Raw genomic sequence first — 21,240 nt, 5'->3', positions numbered from 1 at the left:
TTTGACACATTGACCCGAATTCAACAGATTTCTGGGATCAAGGACTGATGTTGACCCTTTTTTTGCTCGTGGGAATACACAAATACGTCCACACTTTTACAAATACATAAACGACTCTCGATTTCTCTCCTTGAATATTTGGAAGATTTGGAAATTTCTTCCAAGAATTGGGAAATTACTAGTGTGTTTTCAAAGGGAGATAATTTTACTGGAAAAATTGGAACATTTGGAAAGAAATATACTCTCTTTCCTCTCTCCCTAATCTCAAGATCTGTCCGTTTACAGTGGGACCTTTATGAAATTGACCCGCCATAATTAAACTTTTCCTACATTACACGTTGGTGGAGCCATATTGGAGAAAAACATTTCATATTGCCACAAACACTTTACAAATCAATTCTCTTCGAAATTATTGAAAGGAAATAACTGAAAGAAAAGGAAATAACTGTTTGTTTTTTGGAATCTTGCTGTCTCATTTTTTTGGAACATTCTCTTTACATACACAACAAGAGATTTTTTTGCAATTTGGCGCAAATTTGTGGCGTCATAATTGTGACACAATAATTTACATAAATAGAATATTTTACACAACAACTACAATAAACACATACATAGCGTTTATATGCAAATTTTGGCGCAACTTTTGGGCGTCATCATTTAACAAACATAACCTTGCAATTTTTACATAAATTTTTGTGGGAACTTTTTTTGGAGACACATACACTTTTGAACATTGCTAAATATTTACATATAATCGCCATATTGGATTCCCAATAAATTACTTTTGGGAATTCTTGGAATTTTTTGCGCCTTTTTGATAAATAGACGCGTTTGGTGGACAAGCGCTAAAATACTTTGAGGTTAACTAACCACAAAAATGTGAGCATTTTTTACAAAGCATTTGGTATACATACAAGCGCAGTGATTTTTAGGTTAACTAACCTTAAAACATTTACCTAAACATTTTTCTATACATTTCTTTGAAAACGCTTAACCTGAATTTACACAACTATTTGAAAACTTTTGAACAATTTTTTGAATTCTTGCTGATGGAAATTTTTGTTCTCGATACAAAATACTTTCATCTTTCTTGAATTCTTATGCTGAAACATTTTCTGTGATTTTTTTTTACAACATATTGCTGCCATTTTTTCTTCGAAACTTAAAATTACTTTAAACTTTGCTGAAATATTTTACATTTGACCCAAATCATTCTTCTGTTGGAGTTTTTTAAATTTTTTGCTGAAATTTTTCTACCGACTCAAAAATTTGGTCGCGATTGCAACATTTTGCTGGGATTCTTAACATTTTCTGATTTGATTATTGTCTGGTTTCGACTCTACATTATACTGTTTTTTGAGCTTTAACAAATTATAAAATCCTCCTAACAAAGGAATTAAGTGATTTTATAGTACTTTGGTACACGACTCTTTGAAAATTATAATTTCTTCTGTGCAACCCAACACACCTTTTCTAGTCGAATATTTTTTGGATTGGAATTTTTCTGTTTATGATTCTTTTTGCTATCGTTTCTTGAATTTGCATAATATCTTTTGTGGAAAAGCATTTTTATAAGATTTCTTACTCAACTAAATAATTACCAGCGGTTTTATTATCCAAATTTTTGACTCATTTCCTGGCTTTTCGTTTGGAAATATTTGTTATCAAATACTTTTATTTGCTGTCGACTCCTCGGCTCTCTACAAAATTAGATCCTTTTGTCGTCAAGTCAATTTATTTGGGAAGTAACAACAAAGATTTTGCAAAGACAAAATTCTTGATTTGTTTTAAACACCCAATAAAAATAATACTTTGTCCTCGTAAAGGGCAACTTTGTCAAACCTTTGTAAAACAAAAATTTGTTCTAAAGTCTGACCCTCGTTACAATAAGGATGGATAAAGCAAAGTGCACAAAATTTGCAAACTGCGTTAATGACTTGCAGGATTACGTTTCAATTTTAAGCATTGCTAACACTGATGACGACATACATACCCTGGAGGCATCACGAGTGGAACTTAACTCTTTTTACGACCAAGTAAAGAAAGCTTATGTGGAATGCCGCGATTATGAGCCAGAAGAGGGACAAAAACCAATCGATAAAAAACAGCTGAGGAAACATTACTTAGAGGCTGTTGATATTTATAAAAAGGCGATTGCTGCTGTAAATGGACAAATTCAGACGCTCAAGCAGAAGGAATCAGAGGAGAAAATAAAACGAAAGACCCTGTTGGCACAGAAGCAAATCGATTCAACACCAATTTCAAGATTACCAGCATGTGACACAGACGTTTTCAAGGGAGGCTATAATGCTTGGCCGAGTTTCCGTGACTTATTTACCGCAATCTACATAAAAGGCTCCAAATTGAGTAATGTCGAGAAATATTTTCATTTGACTCAGAAGACTGCTGGCGAAGCAAGAGAATTAATAAGCCATGTTCCTCTTACAAATGATGGTTTTGAGCTAGCTTGGAAGATTTTAACCGACAGATATGAAAATAAGAGGATGCAGGTGAACGAGCAACTGAAAATTTTATTCAATTTACCAAATGTTACTTCCGACTCAAGTCACAGCATTCAAAAATTACAGCGAACGGTGAATAGCTGCATTCAAACTCTGGAAACTCTAAAGGTCGAAGTTTCAGGATGGGACCCTATATTAACATATATTTGTTCCAGCAAACTTCCAAGGACATTTTTAGAAGAATTCGAAAATACTCTTGAAGATTGTAAGACACTGCCAACGTGGAACGGTTTCAATAATTTTTTGACCCACAAATTCAAAACTTTGGAATCGGTCGGAAACATAAGGCCCAGTTTTTCGAAACAAAATCAACAAACTCCATACAGACAAGATAATTCGAAGAAAATTAAGTTCACAAGCAGCTTTCAAACTAATATAAACCAAAAGGTTCAGAGTTCAACGGGTAAATTAAATGCAAATGCTCCTCAGCAACCCAAGACACAATATCAAAATTCGTGTCAAATTTGCAAAGCCAATCATTTTATACGAGATTGCCAACAGTTTCTGGCTAAAAACGTGAATGACCGGATACATGTTGTGAAAATCTCACATCTTTGTTACAATTGCTTATCTGCTAATCACGGCGTGAAGGAATGCAAAAGTCGTTTTGGATGCAAAACTTGTAATTTGAAACACCATACTTTATTAAACAAGGGAAAGGAGACCCTATCTGCAATACAAACTACAGTTCAAGAGGAAGCACGACCTAGTACCAGTGCTGCTGCTCTCACTACACTTATACAGTCCACAACAAACCAAGAACCAGAAAATATTACAACTTTGACTCTCCAGGATGGTGGAAATAGAGATCAACATCCCGGAGACACTTTACTTTTCACAGCCATAGTACAAATTGAGGCTAATGGTCATTATTACGATGCTCGTGCGATAATTGACTCAGGATCACAATCCACGTTCATTACTGAGAAGTTAAAAAATCGTTTAAGTTTGCCAACAAAACGAAATCTTGTTCATGTTACTGGAATAAACCAACTCATTTCGGAAACTTCTGCTAAAGCATGCGTTTTTAAACTACGATCTAAGCTTGACCCAAATTTTAAACTGGAAGTTTGGGCCCCTGTTTTGAAATCTTTGCCTTCGAATTTACCACCATATACTTTAGAAAAAACACAAATGCGCGATGCTACGAACTTGGAATTAGCAGACCCGAAATTTTACGTCAGCCAACCAGTTGATCTCCTAATAGGGATGGACATAGGACCTCTTATATTTACAATTGGAACACCTATGAAGTCAATTGGATCTCTTTTGGCCCAAAAAACAGTTTTTGGATGGATAATTGGCGGACCCTTGAAGGATGAATCTGAAAAGAAGAGACAAATATCACTTTGCAATACCATATCAATTGAGAAAATTTTAACACGTTTTTGGGAGGTGGAGGAGACCCCAAAACAAGTTTTGAGATCAGATGAAGATGCATTTTGTGAGCAAAACTACTTGGATATTACTAAAAGGAACACGGAAGGGCGATACATAGTGACCCTCCCCTTTAAAAAATGCGAAGAACTTGGAGACGCAAGAAATATTGCTCTAGCTCAATTTTATCGGATGGAAAGAAAGCTCATGAAGACCCCAGAAATTAAGGAATTATATGATAGTACAATTCTTGAATACCTTGAGCTGGGACACATGAGGAAAATTTCTCCAAGTGATATCACCAAGACTCCAAATTACTATCTACCGCACCATGCAGTAATTAGACCCGAAAAGATTACTTCAAAATTGCGTGTAGTTTTCAATGCATCATGTCCCACTTCAAATAAAAGAAGTCTGAATGATAACTTGTACGCTGGTCCAGTTTTACAGCAAGACATCGTATTGCAAGTATTGAAGTGGAGATTTTTCCGATACGTTTATAATGCCGACGTTACCAAGATGTACCGGCAGATATTATTGGATCCTACTCAAACAAAATTTCAAAGAATATTATTCAGGAAATCTCCGTCTGACCCCATAGAGGATTATGAATTACAAACGGTTACCTTTGGCGTGAACTGCGCACCCTTCTTGGCACTTAGAACACTTATACAATTAGCTGAAGATACAAAAGACACATACCCAATTGCCTCGAAAGTTATTTTGGAAAACTTATACGTTGACGACGTTCTAGCAGGAGGTCATTCAATAGAAGATACTATTAAATCTCGCAAAGAGTTAACGGCTGCCATGGAATCGGCTGGTTTTGAGCTTATGAAATGGACAGCTAACGACCCAAAAGTAATAAAGGGTCTAGCCAAAGAACAACTAAATCCAGTTAATTCACTCGATATTTCCGATGATGCCTCCACAAAGACGCTTGGAATAAAATGGAATATTTCTGGTGATTATTTCTCGTTCACACAACCCACAATGGAGATTAAAACATCTTACACAAAAAGAGAAGTCCTATCGACAATTGCCAAACTGTTCGACCCTTGTGGGTGGCTTGCTCCCATTGTAGTTGTCGCCAAATTAGTGATGCAGCAGATTTGGTTGGACAAGATTAACTGGGATGACATATTGAAAGCAATTACTATGATGAACTGGCAGAACTTTGTTAAGAATAGTAGAGACATCGAACACTTAAAGATTCCTCGGTGGATAAATTACTCTCCAGACAACGACGTGGAAATTCACGGATTCTGTGATGCGTCTGAGAGCGCATATGCTGCAGCTTTATACATCAGAACCCGAGACACAAATAATGAAATAAAAACATCTTTGTTAACTGCTAAAACAAGAGTTGCCCCAATTAAGAAAATTTCACTTCCCAGACTCGAACTTTGTGGAGCAGTTCTGCTATCAAAATTGTCATCATCGATACTAAATAATCTTCAAATTTCAAAGTTTAACGTTCACTTTTGGACAGACTCAACCATTGTCCTCGCCTGGCTGAGAAAACCCCCTTGCCACTGGTCAACGTTTGTGGGAAACCGCGTATCTGAAATTTTAGAAAATGTTGGAATAGAAAATTGGGCCCACGTTGACTCTAAGGATAACCCAGCGGACATTGCTAGTCGTGGGAGCTCACCCAACGAGCTTAGTAATTACCAACTCTGGTGGACTGGACCAGATTGGTTAAAATTACCGAATCATAGTTGGCCATCGAAAGAAATTTGCGAAGTTACACTGGAAGCAAAAACATCGAAAGTGCTGATGTTATATATGGAAGAAATGATGGAAAAAGACCCCATGAGAAACATATCTTCGTTAACAAGAGTATACAGAGCATATGCGCAAGCACTCAGATTTTGGAAAAACACCCTTGTTTGTAGACAAAACCCTCTAACTTCTGAAGTTGAACTTACTGCTGATGAAATTCAGGCGGGCAAACGTGCCAGTATAATTCGCACCCAACGGTTCTTTTTCCCAGAGGAGTTTCATGCATTAGAGAAAAGATCTAGAATTCCTCCAAAGAGTCCTTTGCTATCTTTTAACCCATACTTAGATCCAAAGGGTATTATGCGAGCTCATGGTAGACTGGTTCAATCGCCAGCACTCACTTTCGAAGAACGACACCCAATCATTCTTCCGCACAATGCGAGATTTACTACTTTACTAGTCGAACACACTCACAAGGTGACTTTACACGGTGGGAACCAATTGATGTTGAGAGTTTTGAGATCCGGTTTTTGCATACCCAGACTCAAATCACTGATCAAAAAGACTATTCGGAATTGCCGAGTCTGCATTCTGTATAAGCGACGAACAGAAAATCAAATTATGGCTTCACTCCCACCAGAAAGAACTTTGCTATCTAGACCCTTTACTAACACTGGCGTAGATTTTGCGGGACCCTTCAGCATACGAAATTTTACGGGAAGAGCATGTCTTATTACAAAGGGATATGTCTGCCTTTTCGTATGCTTTGCTACGAAAGCCATACACCTCGAACCAACTAGTGACCTCTCGACTCAGTCATTTCTAGCGGCATTCTCCAGATTTATTAGTAGACGTGGATGCCCTTCTTGTGTATACTCCGACAACGGAACCAATTTTGTTGGAGCAGTCGATGTCCTAAAGAAAGACAGACTCTTGTTCATGAAAGAATTACAAAATAAATCGATTGTACAAAATTCCCATCAAAATCTCGATTGGAAGTTTATTCCACCCGGCGCTCCACACATGGGCGGTTTGTGGGAGGCCGGCGTGAAGTCTTTCAAGACACATTTGAAGAAATGCATACCAAAAATGACTTTTACCTTCGAAGAATTTTCCACAATTTTGTCGAAAATCGAAGCTTGTCTTAATTCAAGACCCTTGAGTCCAGCTAGTGAGGATCCTAGCGATTTGTCGCCTCTGACCCCAGGTCACTTCTTAATCGGTACACCAATTTTAGCCCCTCCCGAACCCGATGTTTCAGACCAAGATGTTAGCCTTGTCAATAGATGGAAACGCTTGAAAATTATCTCCCAATATTTTTGTAATAGATGGAAAACTGAATATCTGCATGAGCTCCATCGACGTACTAAATGGAAGTATCAACAAGACAATCTTAAGGAGGGTGATTTAATTGTACTTAAGGATGAACGTTCAGCTCCAACTGATTGGAAGTTAGGACGAATTATAAAGACCCACCAGGGAATCGACCAAAACGTAAGAGTGGTAGACATAAAGACTGCTGGTGGTAACATCAGCCGACCCATAACGAAGGTCGTCAAGTTATTTCCGACCAGTTAGTCGGGTCGCTTCTTTAATAAAAACATAGTACTCCTTCTTCCCGTTTATTTACAGATGACTCCATACTTACCAAATCAAGATTGCCGCCTCGAGCAAAGCCCACGACGATAAGATGAGAAGGATGCACTGAGTCTTGGGGGCGGAGAATGTATGGTCTAGGACCATACTTATTGCGAACACTGTAGCGTTGTTTTGATGAATTTTTGGCTAGCGGTCCGCAGTATTTACATTTGTACATATATAACACATACATATAACCCGCGGTCGCTAGCTATTAACATATTGCTCTCTTTTCCAATAAATCCTGGAAGTTGTCTACTTTAAAAGCAGTGCAAAGGACAGCAATTAATTATTCCGTCAGTGATCATTAAAGCGTGCGATTCCCCACACCAGTGAAAGTTACAAGTTGAAACATCAAAACGATATAATTCTATTAAACGTTAAGAACAACAAGTTAAAAACACTAAAGTTACATTTTGTTACGTTTACAACACCAAAAGTTAAACTTAAACACAAAAAATTGTTACTAAATACAACAGAGAATTGCACAAAAAACAAGTACAAATAAAATAAATTAAATAAATAATTAAACATTTGCTACTTAAAATTAAAATTGCACTAAATTTTTTCTAATATTGCACTTTGTGAAATTTGTCTAAAATTAAAAACTAATTAAAACTTACCTTTTGTTTGAAACAAAATCTAAAAACAACATACATTGTACATACACACATTCACATACATTGAATTATCACGCAAAATAAAACCAAACACTTGAAATTAGAAAACATAAAATACCTACTTATTATTTACAAATAAAAAAGGCAAAAGGTTTGTAAATAAACAGGTTGTGTGAACATTGCCTATGGAAAATATATATTATGCAGAGATTTTGTTAGACATTATAGTTTGGTATTTAAAATTATGAGATTTTCCATTTCAATCGCTATCATATTTTATAACCCCTACAATGGTATTTTAAATTTGAATAAGTTTGTCTCTTTCATCTCAGATAGACACTGACTTCCCCGTGATGTAACCTGGGGAACTGCTTTTAATACCCGTTAAAAATAGTGAGCTAACGTGTGGAGGGATCTCCGCTTCATGAACCGTTCGCCAGATCACAATACGGTCCATAAAGCGGAGATCCGAGCGATTACAGAGTGTCTGAACTGGCTTAATGCAAACACGAGACCAACTACTGTAAACGTCCTTACGGACAGTAAAACTGAAATCAAAGCAATAACATACAAGACAGTAAAATCACAAACAGTCTTGGATTGTATAAATCACGGTGCGCCTTAACTAATTTTAAATGGAAGGTGCTTACACCTGGGAAGTTTTTGCAGATTCTGAAATTACAATGCTCATATATGAGAAATATCAAGAAACAAAAAAATCGCCGGAGGGATTTTCAAATAAATCGCGATTTAAGTTCACATTTTTAGGGGTTCTTTAGGTTTTCACGATTTTGCTTGGAAACAGCGAGTCCTATGTAAATGAGCCTGAGGAAAATGTTGTAGCCGTCAAAATTCCCCACAAGATCGTCCTTATGATATTTTCGTAGGTTTTACCGTTTTTGAGATATAGAAGTTCAAATTTAGACAATGCGCTGACTGTATCGCCTCCTTATAAAACAATGTCATTACTGCAATTTCCCAAATTAAACTTATATATCTTGAATATGGTACAACCTATTAAAAAATATTCAATCTTGTAGAGAGTTTTCACAGCTTCAACATTTTCTTTAGTCCCATTTCGATATGACTTGCGGTTTCCAAGCAAAATCTTGAACTGAACCTCTATATCTCAAAAATGGTAAAACCTACGAAAAAACCTAAAGGTCAGTATTGTAGAGAATTTTCACAGGTACAACATTTTCCTTAGACTCATTTCGATACGACTTGCGGTTTCCAAGCAAAATCGTGAAAACCTAAAAAAAACCTAAAATTGTGAATATTGACCGCGATTTATTTAAAAATCGCTCCGGCGATTTTTCCTGTTTATTCTATTTTTCTTATCTATGAACATTGCTGTTTCAGAATCCGCGAAATCTTCCCATGTGTAAGCGGTTTTCATCAAAAGTTAGTTAAGGCGCACTGATATTGTTTTATAAGGAGGCGATACAGTCAGTGCATTGTCTCAATTTGAACTTCTATATCTCAAAAACGGTAAAAACTACGAAAATATAATACAGGTCGATCTTGTGGAGTATTTTCACAGCTACAAAATTTTCTTTATGCCCATTTACATTGGTCTCGCGGTTTCTAAGCAGAATCGTGAAAACCTAAAGAACCCCTAAAAATGTGAACTTAAATCGCGATTTATTTGAAAATCCCTCCGGCGATTTTTTTTTTGTTTCTTGATATTTCTCATCTATGAGTTTTGTAGTTTCAGAATCTGCAAAAACTTCCCAGGTGTAAGCACCTTCCATTTAAATTTGGTTAAGGCACACCGTGAAATTCGATCAACAGCCATTCTCAACATGGCTCGGTGCGTATAATATGGGTACCGTGACATTCGGGGAATAGTTAAAAACTCGGGCAAAAAATACCCACTTATCCCTATGGAATATAGAGGAATTAGGGAAAACCACAAAAATTCTATGATGAGAATTAAATGAGGAAAAAAACTTAAAATCCTATTACTGCTAGGTAACGCAGAGTTGAGTAGTCTTACATGTGTGAATACAGATCACCGGGTTTTACAAGCTCATCTGCACAAAATTAATTGCGCAGACAACAGCATATGCAGGACATGCGGAGAAGAGGACGAAACACTGGAGCGTTTTCTCTGCCAATGCCCCACTTTCGCAGACATCAGATCCTTATTTTTAGGGAGCGACAAAATACCAAATCTAAATCAAGTAATTGTAGACGACCTGAAACAATTGCGGGATTTTGTTAAGGGCACAGAGTTCCATAAATAAAATACAGTAGAATCCCCTTCTTCAAACAAAGCTAGTCTAGAGTGCACAACTGGCCTACTTTTGGCTTAAGTGTATGTTCACCAGGGGCATGTGGCAATTACTCGCCCCTCTTTTCAACGTAACCTTTACATAACGTGTGGCGGGCTTTCATCCATTAGAACGATTAACACTTGGCTTGGCTACGGGTTATTAAACCATCTCTTAAAAACTCTTAAACACTTTAATAACATCAGTAAGGTTGTAACTTCTTACAAGGCAAGTAACTCAAACTTGCAAGGATAAAATTATTTTTTTCGAAATGGAAGTTTTAGTACAATGGTTTCTAATTACTTTTACATAAAAAATTGTACACATTATTCGCATAAAATGTGCTGGAAATCACATTTTTATAATACTTTTTTTGTGTATGTTTACCCTAAAAATTGAAGTAGAGTTTTACTAACTTCGCCATCCTTCGCCACTCTCCAAATTTTTTGAAGAATGTTCGAATTAGTGTCAAATTTACAAAAAATTTGGTTCCAGCTGCATATATTTGCATTTCCGTGTGTGACATTAAAAATACTGACGATGCCTCTGGTCGTTTCAGTGAATATGCCATATTACTGTATTCTCAGTTTCTTCTTTGTTTTGTGTTTTAATTGTTTGTTTTGGTTTTTTCTTTAAAGACTTAGAAATTTTTGTTTTGGGATCTACTTATGCGTGTTTTTTTACATCTGTATGTTTTTCATATATCTATGATGCTACATATAATATTAAAAACAAGTAAAAATATAAAGTTCGGTCGCACCGAATTTTATTATGAAATATTCTGACCTCAAATGGAATAATTTGTTTCCTTTACCGTCCACGATACCAGTCGCAGACCTTTTTTGACCAGTAAGAACTCCAAATGGTAAATTACAACCAATTCGAACCGAAAATGTAGATAAAAACCTCAAAATAACTGAAATAGGGAGGTACCGTAATATGAAGGCTATACCGAAACCTGGACCTAAGACCACAATTTTTGGCGCACAAGGTTTCTGATCATTGAGAACCCCAAATGGCAAATTACAACCAATTCGGGCCGAAAATGTTGATAAAATCTTCAAAATACCAGAAATCGGGAGATATCGTAATATGAGACCTATGCCGAAACCTGGACCTAAGACAACAATTTTTTGTGCAGAATGTTTCTGACCATTGGGAACCCCAAATACCAAAGTACAGCCAATTAGGACCGAAAATTGTAGATAAAAGCTTCAAAATACCTGAAATCGGGTGATACCGCTACATGGGGCTGTAGGAAAAACTGGACCCATATTGATGATTTTTTGGGTAAATTATTTTTGACTTATTTTTAGCATATACTGAAAAAATCAGATTGATCCGACGATTATAAATATTTTTGTCGCACCTTCCCATACAAGTGGGACCACTGTGGGATGGCTCTCATGGTAACTCCCGAGCAAGTACTGCATCGCAAGTATGTCATTGTATTGCTGTACTGGAAGAATCTTTGTCTCCTCATGTAGATGGTCCACTGAAAACGTGAGGTGGCGACCTATTGCACAGTTCTCAGTTTTGATTATTTTTTCCATCTCGTTGCTCTTATATTCGAGGAAACTACTGGCGCCGCATAACTTGCCACAGACCTAGCTATCGCGTGCTATGTGGTCTGCATCCCAAGCCTTGAAGACCTTGTTCTCAGCCTGTCGCATATAGCTGTAGTATGCGCGGACGACGGGTAGTTGGTGGTCGGAATCATACTTCAGTGTTCACCTCTGCAATCCATGCGGTGAATAGAGTGGTCGTAGATTTAGTGGCGGATATTTTCATATTTCTCGAGTCGAAAAGGTGGCAAGATTAGACAAAGAGAAGTACAGCTCTTCATAAATGACACCAGATGTCCATTCCGTCGGGAGGGGGTGGAATACAGGAGAGGTAGATAGTAAAAATTTCCGGTGATATAACCTCACCTTGGGGAACTCCCACATATTATTGATTATCCAAGGGTTCAAACGTAGTCGGGACATGGACTTTTCAAAGTCCACAAGCAGCGTTGAGTGCTTGATGGTATCAATGGGTTTTGATAAATCGGGCGCCATCATCAAATAGAATAATTCGAATTACAAATGGAATAATTCTAATAACAAACGGAATAATTCGAATTACAAATAAAATGTTACGAATTATAAATATGTAGATTAATCGAATTACAAATGAAATGTTACGAATTACAACAGGAATGTTTCGAATTACATGTGAAAAAGGTGTAGAAATAAGTGTGCCATATTATATCGAAATCAGATTTCAAATGTAGCTCCTATATATATTTTACATATTCATAGTGGTGTAGGGTATCATAAACCGAGGAGTATTTCCAATTTATCGACAGATTATCCTAAAGCGATCTAATTAAAAAAAAATAAAAAATGATTGCTTAAAAAAACTGTTTAAAAAATTGTTAAATCGAATTCTGCCGCTTATTGAGACTTTTTCAGGCTGATGGACCATTGAACCTCACCATTTTAGGAAATTTGTAAATATATCATTTTTCTTGATCGGGGGCGTAACCACCGTTGTCTCGAAACTTAATTTGCAAGCCGATGCACTCATAAGTTAACAAATATAGCGATTATTAACCAATACACCCCCGAAATTATGCACCACAGGGCATTCCTGAACAGTTTTTGAAAATAGCTGAAATTAGGTTCAGTAGTTGTGGAAAAATAACATATTTTGAAAAAAATGGGCGCGGTAATCAATTTTCAAGATATAACAGATTTTAAGTGGGAGTGGTCCGGTATTTTGGCTCCACACAACCCCAATGCCTCCCAAAATGTATGCTGAAACCGATATAATGATAAGTTTGGCTTATACATATAGCGTTTTAAAGAAAGGCGAGCGGAAGGTACGCAACCTCCTCCAAAATGCATAAATCATATATAACAACGGTGGACATTGAGCTTTTGCTGCAAACTTGATGAAAATCGGTTCAGTAGTATTGGAGATATAACATATCTAACAAAATAGGCCCGAAGATAGTACCTAGATTGTAGATATCCTCTGAATTACAATAAAATATGTGGCGTGTTTTCGGGGGCCACCCTGTGCATTGCTTAAAAATTTCGGAAAATCGGTTTAATAGTTTTGCCGGAAAAAATTTAAATTGAAAATTGAAAAAAAATCGACGTGGTAAAATTTTCTTTCCATAAAATTTAAGTTGGGTTATGACGGCATTTGATTTTTATTCATAAAGATATGGCGTTTTTTTAAATATGGGAGTTACCCCGTCCCTTGAAATTCAAGAATATATGCATCCTATTTTCACCGGCGGCCATTCCTGTACATTCCCTAAAAATATTAGGAAAATCGGTTTGTAGATATAACATATTTTAAAGGTTGGGTCCTAAAAAATGTTTAAGGCCGAGACTAATCCACAATTGTCTCGGTCCAGCCGTTGTCAACTGATGCCATTATCAACGAACTACATTTGATTTTTATTTATACCCAGCAAAATGTTTTTAGCCAAAGAAGTAGTTAAATCATGAGTGCAAGTGATTTCGGACTACATCTTTTTACGTGAAAGAAGTCATGATTTTTACAAGGGCATGGTGCAGTGAGGATACTGTCTAATTTACTTCTTAAGCACACATTTTGCATTAGTTCTTTGTAGTGAATAAATCACAACAACATATGATTCAACTACTTCTTTGGCTACAAACAAAGATGTAGTTCGAAATCACTTTTATTATTTTTTGTATACAAATTACTTTTTATGGATGCAAACATATTGCTGTTATTAGAATTAACAAGAAACAAATTATGTTCTTTGTCTTTTTATACCCTCAGCCTTTAGGCTATGAAGGGTATATGGTAATATTCAAAAAAGTTTTACAATCGTTGAAGTTGAGGTTCACCATTTAATAAGTCGCGAACTGTTAATATATTTTATAAAATATGAATACATTTATATATATTGAAGTGTTTTAGCTACGATCTCATAATATGGACCATAACAAATAATTTTCGTGGAAGCTGCGCTGGTGGTAATATAAAAAAATGGGAAAAATGTGTTGAAGTTTACAAGTTTTTTTGTGTTCTTTCTTGATTTCTGGCCAAACCACGGAAAATTCAAACCTATGCTCAAAGAAAGAAGTAAAGAATACCCCTTAGGCAATATGGTTCTAGTGTATGACTTTTCGATATATACACTGTATTCCCCTAAAATCGATGCTGACATTTTGAAGTTTTGATTTCAGTGTTTTTCGAATTTTTCTTATAATTAGATGGTGCAACTAAATAATAATCGAAACTAGTTTATAGGATTGTAGAAATCGCGATTCCACGTCGTTCGATGTATATCTCATGAGTGTGCTCCGTACAGCTTCCTAGTAATAGAAGTCCAAAGGCGAAAATTTGGTCCGTAAATTTTCTGAAAAAACCTATTTTTTGGCTTTAAAATTTACAACTGTCGTACAGGTACCCCTGAACCCCGCGTGATTTTAGTTTTTTTACGTGCCGGATCTAATGAGCTCTTCCGCGGTCAAATCCATCCACTAAAACGCCGGATATAGATACCTTGAAAGTAGGAAAATCTGCAAAAATATATTTTGACAATTCCGCGAATTGAACCGCGATTTTCTTTGATTATTTTTACATAAATGTAATCCTTTATACGCGATTATTATATTTGCCAAAAAGGTGTGTCACAAATTACAAAGATTCGGGAGTAATATCCCTATTTATCCCAAAATGGAATGTGGTGGCACATCCGCAGTTCTTGACGAATCTGTCTAAAATAATTTATATTGACGTATTTTTAATAGGGGGCCATTGAAATCGGATGCACCTTATTATCATATGCACATCGCGTAATTTTTGCCCACTTGAAGGTTTTTTGAATAGTAAGATGCAACTGATGGCACACTTTGGTCGCTGAATGAAACATGGGAAAATCCATGCATATTGATAGACATGGACTCCCTGTATCCGAAATGCACATGCACCTCAACCGATTTAAACCAATTCGCGAATTGTACGGTTTTTAACTTCTATGTTTTTTCTTTGATTGTAATTTCAATATTACTCTCTAGTTCTTATTTCTATAGCTTCTCACAGAAAGCAAATATACTTTCACGATGACTAATTACTTTTCTCGTATAAGTTTAAGCAAAATACTTCAGGATTTGGATCGAAATTTAGCGAAATAATAGAATAACTCCCAACATTTATTTTTCAAATTTTTCGTATTTAACCAAAAATATATTTTTGAAATAATTTCCAACAATAAGTTTCCGTTCTTTGTTGTTGCTGTAATATGCAAGTTATAAACGCGATCTTTATAATTTTGGTCTCACACTTTTCTAGGCGTTGTCTAGATTCTGTACGTATTTTTAAATTATTGTTTTAGAGATTTTTTGGACTTTGATTTAGAATAAATAAAATTTATTCCAAGATTTCTTCAATATTTTTTGATTTACCGCGAAAATAAAAATAAATTTAGCAACTATTTTAGCATCTACGTATAGATATCAGATTCTGCTAACGATTCATATATACATGTTCTTATTACAACACAATAGGAATTTTTAAATACTTTTTCTTTACAAGAGAGTAAAACCGCATATAACTTTTGAGTGCAGCATCCAATTTTGTGAACGCGAACAGATTTGAAACCACAATTTTTTTCTTAACCCATGTACCAAAAATGGCGGATGTGCTCGCCAAAAAAGTTTTTAATTTTTTTTCTATGTAATTGTAAAGGAAATTTGAAATTTACCATATACACTTTCATACGGGCAAAATGTACCTCATCGAAATAATGGTTTTAGACCCCAAGTATGTTTGGACGAAATGTGTTTCAGACATTTTGGAGTCGATTGAGCAATGTCCGTCCGTCTGTCTGTCTGTCTGGCTGGCTGGAGCGCACGATAACTCTCGAAGGGATGAACCGATTCGGTTCAAATTTTGGCTTTCGTAATATTTTGTCCAAACTTAGTTTAAGTTCGAAGATGAGCTATATCGGTCCACTCCTTCCGGTACCTCCCCCACAAAAGTTCGAAAATGTTCGGAAAATTTGTACGCACGATAACTTTTGAAGTGTGTAACCGATTTGGTCCATACTTTGCCCATCGTGGAGCGTGTACCAGACTTAGATCAGGTTTTAATATGGACTCAGTCGGTCCACTCCGTCGGGTACCTCCCACACAAAATTTTGGAAAAGTTCAGTTTGGGAACATCTCTCGAATCGCTTTGATTTTTGCTTTAGCAACTTGTATTTACTGCCCTCCATACGACGGTATAAGTTTCATCAGGGGCAAGTCCATACTTCCTGAGAAAATAGCCTGAAAGTTGCAAAAAAACCCCTATGACACCGTGTGAGGAGGTTGGAGGGCAAAATAACTCTCGAACAGGTCTGCCGATTCGGTCCAAAGTTTGGCCTTAGTAATATTTTGTCCAAACATAGTTTAAGTTCGAAGATAAGCCATATCGGTCCACTCCTTCAGGTACCTCCCCCACAAAAGTTCATAAATGTTCGGAAAAATTGTGCGTACGATAACTCTTGAAGAGAGTGGCCGAATTGGTCCATACTTTACACATCCTAATATATCTACCAGATATAGATCAGGTTGAAATATGTACTATATTTGTCCACTCCATTCGGTACCTCCCACTGAAAATTTCGGATACATGTTCACTTTAAGACCTGCTTTCGAATCACTTTGATTTTTGTTGAAGCAACTTGCATTGCTGCCTCAATTCCGATGGTAAAAGTTGTTTCAGGGGCAAGTTCATACTTCTTGGGCAAACATCCCTGAAGTTCTACAAAACGCCTATGGTACCATATGTAGTGGCTGGAGAGATCCATTCTTTTTAGTATCTCCTCTGCAAAACTTTTGATATTAAACCCTAATCAACATTTTTGTCAGTTCAAACGCCCAAAATTCTTAAAACTCCCTAAATACATGCGTTTTTTGGAAAAAAATTGTTTCAATATACACAAGCTGAGGGTATATCTCTGTCGGCAAAGCCCACTGATACTTTTTTACTTGTTAAGTTTTTTTTTTGCAAAATTTTGAAATTTCTAAAATGTGAAAATTTTGTGAAATGGATTCAAATCGGACATTGTCAAAATGTGAAGAACGGACTGCATTTTTCATGACCCCGCGTGGACTGCTTCAAAAAAAGCTATTCAATCACTACTTCACAAGGAACAACTTCAAATAAATTTTGCTGGGTATATATAATTGTTCCACAAACATCGCAGATGGGACAAGGGAGACTTCTCTCATATCAATGAGTGCACCCCGATTCATATTAGCTCAATGATATGGGACCTACAGTTTATTGCCGAGTCTGAACGGCGTGTCTAAGACGCCACTTTTGTAGAGATGTTTTACATGGCTGAAATACTCGGGAAATTTCGCTAACATTACTGAGGGCTATTTTGCCACCGTTGAAAAGTGTTTTGAAGTTGCCTGGCCGGGGAATCGAAACCACGACCCTATGTGTGCAAGTTGGGTGTGCATACCATTGCACCACGGAGGCACCGTGACTTCTCAAAATGACCCATAATTTTGATAAATTAAAATTTTAAAATCATTTTGTGTTTGAGGTTTTTTCACCGAAGCACCTTATAATTAAGATTTTATGTAATCTTATGTAGAAACTCATCACGCTGTGATACAGGGATATGAGGTTATCATAATCCTTATGTACATAGCTATTTTTATACCCGCTAACCGTCGCACAATGGTTCAAGAAACGATTTTCCTGGCCAAAAATCAAAATTTTGTTTTGTCGCAGATATTTAATTTCTATATGGGATTCGATAGTAAACATATTGAAACCAAGGAAACCAAAACATTAGGTCAAAATATTGGAAGGTGCGGGCGTGGGGTACACAACAGGAGCTATTTTATTTTTCCTCAGGTACTAAATTTTATGAAATTCCAAATTTATTGGACTAGGGCTTTTGTGGAACAACATGGAACAATGTTCTGTTTTCACAGAAATATGTCCGAGAGTCTCCTCTTTCAGCCCATATATACTTTTGTTCCCGTCCCGTCCCGTCCGTTTAACACTTTTTTAAATTTATTGAAACTACATGGGTAAAAATAAGTGTTTTCCATACCATTTCCCATATGAATTACAGCTTTTTTACACAAATTAAAAATTTTTGGGTATATGAGTTTTTATATGAGTTTTATAAGTTTCATGAAAACCCAAGGAGCATTTTATTTTATTTTTTGAAAAAATTTATTTTTTTATTTTTTTTTGTGAAAATTTTGTGAAAAAAAATGTTAAAATTGTTTTTCGAAATTTTTTAGTTGTTATACCCTACACCACTATGTGGGGAGGGTATTATAAGTTGGTTGTGCCCAAAAAGTTTGTAACGCATCGAAATAATGGTCGTAGACCCATACTTATATATACCAAAATGAATGTCTCGACGAGCTGAGTCGATCTGGCTATGTGTGTCCGTCCGTCAGTCCGTCCGTCCGTCTGTCCGTCTGTCCATCTAAACCTTGTATTCACGCTACAGGTCGCAATTTTGGGTGTTGATGAGGGTCCCGGAGGGGAAGAAGCCTATTGATTTTGGAGATTGTCGGATAATATTTAGAGGTCGGAATGGGCAAAAAACTTATGTGGATAAAAAGGCAAAGTTTTTTTCCAAAGCGAATATCTCAGCTTCTATATGGGGTATACCAAAAGTAAAACCTGACGATGAAAGTAGAAAATATCACCTTTCTAACGATGTAAAGTAGGTTCTTGTAGGTGATCAAACAACGAAGATATCACAATAGTCGCAAATAAACCCCAAATTTTCATGTTTGCGATTTTAGTTATAATGACGAATATCACAGCTTTGGTTGGAAACTTTCCAATTGCAAAGCCTGACTATGAAAGTGGAAGATCCCGTCTTTACAATGATGCAAACTAGGTCGGCGTAGGTAACCAAATAACGGAGATATCGCAATAGTAGGTTATAAATCCCATTTTTTCTATTTTTTTGGAAATCACGCTACAGGTCGCAATTTTGATCGGATCGTCACAAAATTTTGGGGGTTAATGGGGGTCCCAAAGAGAAAGAAGCCTATTGATTTTGATGATGGTCGGATAATATTCAGGGGTCGGAATGGGCAAACACTTATTTGGAGAAAGGTCAACGTTTTATTTCAAAGCCAATATCTCTGTTTCTTTAAGAGGTATATCAAAAGCAAAACCTGACAAGGAAAGTAGAAAATATCACCTTTACAACGATGTAAACAACATAGATATCGCAATAGTCGGTAATGCATCCCATTTTCCGACTTGTTTTAAATCACGTTACAGGTCGCAATTTTGATCGGATCGTCACGAATTTTTTGGGAGTTGATGCGGGTCCCACAGAGGAAGAAGTCTATTGACAACGGCAAAACCTGTCAATGGAAGAAGAAAATATTACCTTTACATTGGTGTAAAGCTGGTTGGCGAAGGTGGTCAAACAAGGGAGATACCACAATAGTCGGCAATGCATCCAGTTCTTCCATTTTTTGCAATCAAACTACAGGTCGTAATTTTGATCGGATGGTCACGAAAGTTTGGTTGCTTATGGGGGTCCCAGAGAGAAAGAGGCATATTATTTTTGGTGGTAGTCGGATTATATTCCCTAAAAGAAATGTTTACCAGTGAAAAGCTTATGCACAGGGGTAGTGGTGTAGGGTATCACATGGTCGGCCCCGTCCCGACTATAGCCTTTGCTCACTTGTTTTTTTGGTGTTTTTGTAGTTTATTTATTGGCGTTTGACCACCCTTATTATATAAGAAGATATAAAAAACACAAAAACACTTATATTTTGATGAAAAATAGTAAAAAAATCAAAAGTTTGACTTTGACCTTGAATTCCTCTGCAACTACCGAATATACAAATTTGACCACTTATAATTCACCTGAAAGCTGATTGTGTTATCTGTCTAACAAAAAGAGAATTGTGAAAATATTTCTATCCGTTCAAAAGTTACAGAATTTTGACCAGGAAAAAACGATTCTGAACCACTGTGCCTCGGGTCTTGGTGGACTTTAATGCTCATCATGAATTGTGCCATTCGGTCCTCGGCGATGGCCTGAGGGGCATAGTGCTGGCTGAGCAGATAGATAGCCCCACGTGGAGAGTGTTACAGTTCGCCAGATATAACCGTCGTGTTACCATAATTGTCTCCATCCGCAGACCGCCCAATTCAATCACCTCTGAACTCCGCACTTTCAACAATAGTGGGAAAGCTAATTGGCCACGTGCCAGAGAGTTCATTGTCCACCGCTTCAGATATCTGTCCAATCCTTCTAATGATCAGAAGGCAGAAGGGACGTCCGGAGACATCAACACTGCAGCAGCCATGTTTCAGCATTACCATGGAGAATCCATCAGCGCTCAGTTGAATAAGCCGGGAGTCGAGTATCTCACCTAAGTTCTCAACCTCCACATCGTCGCCGAAGTCTTGAAATGGGTAAAGTGGTCCCCCTACTGAAGCAAGGCAAATATGCCAGGATGCTGTACAGACCGATTCCGCTTTTGTCGCCCATAGCAAAGACTCTTGAGGCTTAACTCCTCCCTAACGTCAGAAATAGCTATCCGTATGCTGCTCCATCTCCAAACATATTACACCTTTTTCAGATATAATTCGAATTATTTTAACTGTAATTCGAGAATTCTATTTGTACTTCGTAACATTTCATTTGTAATTCGAGAATTCCATTTTTTATTGGAACTAGTCCATTTGTAATTTGAATTATTCCATTTATAATACGAATTATTCTTTTTTGTATTTAGAATTATTCCATTTGTATTTCGAATTATTCCATTTGTAATTCGAATCATTTTAGGAATATTCGAATTATTCGTTTGGTGCAGCAAAAACATAAGATCGGCCGAAAATATATGTATATGTATGGGAGCTATATTTAGATCTCAAACAATTTCGATAAATTGGCACATTTATTTCTAGACCAAATTTCGTCAAACATTCCCAAATTTTATAGAAATAGGACATATATAACGTGTTGTTGGTGCAGCAAAAATGTGAAATCGGCCGTATATATATATATATGGTAACATGGGGCGCCTTCGCCACGTTTTTGTTCAA

The 21,240-nt window shown here is 36.6% G+C and overlaps 1 protein-coding gene across 4 annotated transcripts in view; it reads right to left on the bottom strand.

The window, feature by feature from the left end:
• LOC141389067 (uncharacterized) overlaps nt 1–21,240 on the bottom strand; it is a 166,349-nt gene that overhangs the window by 94,775 nt on the left and 50,334 nt on the right. The window lies entirely within an intron of this gene.

Source organism: Musca autumnalis, unplaced genomic scaffold, assembly GCF_047663935.1.
Source record: "Musca autumnalis isolate F117 unplaced genomic scaffold, ASM4766393v1 scaffold_1, whole genome shotgun sequence".
Classification (NCBI taxonomy): Eukaryota; Metazoa; Arthropoda; class Insecta; order Diptera; family Muscidae; genus Musca; species Musca autumnalis.
Note: the sequence above shows the minus strand (reverse complement) of the source record. Positions and strands in the feature narration are given on the sequence as shown.